The 2,323-nt window shown below is 36.5% G+C and overlaps 1 protein-coding gene across 1 annotated transcript in view; it reads left to right on the top strand.

Moving 5' to 3' along the window:
* The window catches only part of LOC105821715 (T-cell surface glycoprotein CD1e, membrane-associated-like), a 48,400-nt gene that overhangs the window by 32,026 nt on the left and 14,051 nt on the right, over nucleotides 1-2,323 (top strand).

Genomic DNA, 2,323 nt, shown 5'->3' with positions numbered 1-2,323 from the left:
AGAACTCGGGAAAATCAACAAGAAAAAATCAAACGACCCTATCAAAAAGTGGGCAAAGGACATGAACAGAAACTTCTCAATTGGTTTAAAAGGAAATCTGAAATCCATTAGCTTCATGTAACTAAAATATCCAGAGATTGGTCAAGTCTCAGGTATAATTGATTCAGGCTTTGGCCCTGTCATCTTTTCATTTACTCTTGTTTTCTTTATTTGGGAACTTCATCGTTGGGCCATGTTTTCCTATGGAACAAAATTCTATAGCAACTTTGAACTTTGCACTCATCATACCAGCCAAAGTGAGAACTGTTTCGTCAACCAACAAACATAAATCCTTGGCTTCAGCACGATCAGGCCAAATTATGTCAGATAAATGCTGTGAGTCAATTATTCTGGCTAAACAGGGGCGTGAAATTATGACCATTACCTTAGATCTTGGTTTTCATCTGGGGTCAACTTGTGCTTCTAGGGAACATTTAGCAATGTCTGAGGATATATTTGATGTCACAACTGAGGAGATACTATTGGCATCTAGTGGGTAGAGGCCAGGGATGCTGCTAAACATCCTACAGTGCACAGAACAGCCTTCCTCAACAAGAATTACCTGGCCCAAAATGTTAATAACTCAGAGGTTAAGAAACTGTTAGAACAAGGGTTCTGAAATTTGAATATAAATCAGCATCTCCTGGAAGCCTTGTTAAAACAGATCACTGGTTCCCATTCCTGTATGTTCTGATTCAGTAGCTTGGGGGGCAGGGTAGTAATTTATTTTTTTAGCAAACTTCCAGGTGCTATTGCTGCAGCTAGTTCATAGTTAACATAGTTAACATTCCTATTTTCCACATTGCATGGTTCACAAGCATACAGCAATAGCATGGCTACTTTATAAGATGGGGTCCAGTTGAATGTATTCCTGAGAAGTAAGCAGTTGTACTAATAGAAAGGGGGTGGGGAAAGCTGTGATTTCATCCATTTGCTACACTTCTTAAATTCGAAAGATCATATTGTCCTAAAATTTACAGATTGGAGAGTTGCTTCCAGTACACCTGGCTTCCCCAAAACTAATGCTTCCCCTGGCCTCCCTTCCCAAGTTCTATAAAAATATATCCTCAAAATCCCCCTTCTCCCTACTATTTTAATAAAAATGAATTAGGATGTTTTAAGATGGATTCTTCTATAGAAGTATAGAATAAAAAATGAATAAGGGTAAATGTAAATCAAAAATATAACTGACTTGTTGTAGCATGGATATTAAACAAGGACCCTGAGGGAAGGAACAGCCATCTTAATTCTTTTCCGTGAATATGTCACAACCCTCCTGAACTATTACTCCTCACCCATCCTGCTTCTCATTCATTCTCCTTGGAAAAATGAGAAGAAAGATTCCATTCCAATGACTCTTTGAAGTTAGACTGTATTTGTAGTAAGGACAAAGGTGTTTTTCTCCAGAGGAATTCAGAGCAGAAACCAGAAAAGCATAATATTTTTTTGGCCAAGTAGAAAATACTTTAGTAAGAAGAGGAAGATTTAGAATAACAACAGAGAAAAAGAAGGAAGGAGATGACTTTCAAGGAAGACCATGAACTTGACAGTCAACAACTCAGATAATTTTTATTGAGAAAATGTATTTGCATGTAAGAGCTCTTGACAGGGATCCACAAACAGGAATCACTGCCCTCAAGGGACTTTCAAGTAGAAAAAATAACTGCAAAGCTGTGGGTACAGAATAACTGGTTCTCTTGGTGATACCAGACAAGGGAAGGTTATTTCCATTATATTAATAACACTGGGAAAGGCCTCCTAGAGGAAGAAGCTTCTCAGGTGGGCTTTGAGTGTTGGAAATTCATCCAGGAGCAGACAGAGAAATTACATAAAAAATGCCGTGCGTGTATGCAATACGATTATCCTGGCACAATTATATTTACCTTACTTTGACAAATGATATTTAAGTAGAAGCAGAAAAAGAAAAGTTTTAAAATAGTAAGCCAAAGAGAAGTCATCTTTAAGTGTATGTACCATATTTCATTTATTCTGAGACATTCTTTTTACATTTTAATATATAAGACATAGATCATACTATTGATACAATCTTATAATAAATTCACAGTTTTAAATACTTTTTCTGCTGATGTTTAAGTTATAACTTATCTTAAAATCTATGAACACTCCATTTTAATAAAATATGATGATAATTTGATGAAATATGATGAGAATGACACCTGGGTTGACATCTTGGTATTCTAGGCTTGTTGGTGCTTATTCCAAATGGGAGAGGAGATATGACGCGAGCTCAAGGAATATCCCGATATGATCTGTTAAAACCACA

This window comes from Propithecus coquereli, unplaced genomic scaffold (assembly GCF_000956105.1).
Source record: "Propithecus coquereli isolate 6110/MARCELLA unplaced genomic scaffold, Pcoq_1.0 Scaffold59, whole genome shotgun sequence".
NCBI classification, from domain to species: Eukaryota; Metazoa; Chordata; class Mammalia; order Primates; family Indriidae; genus Propithecus; species Propithecus coquereli.
Note: the sequence above shows the minus strand (reverse complement) of the source record. Positions and strands in the feature narration are given on the sequence as shown.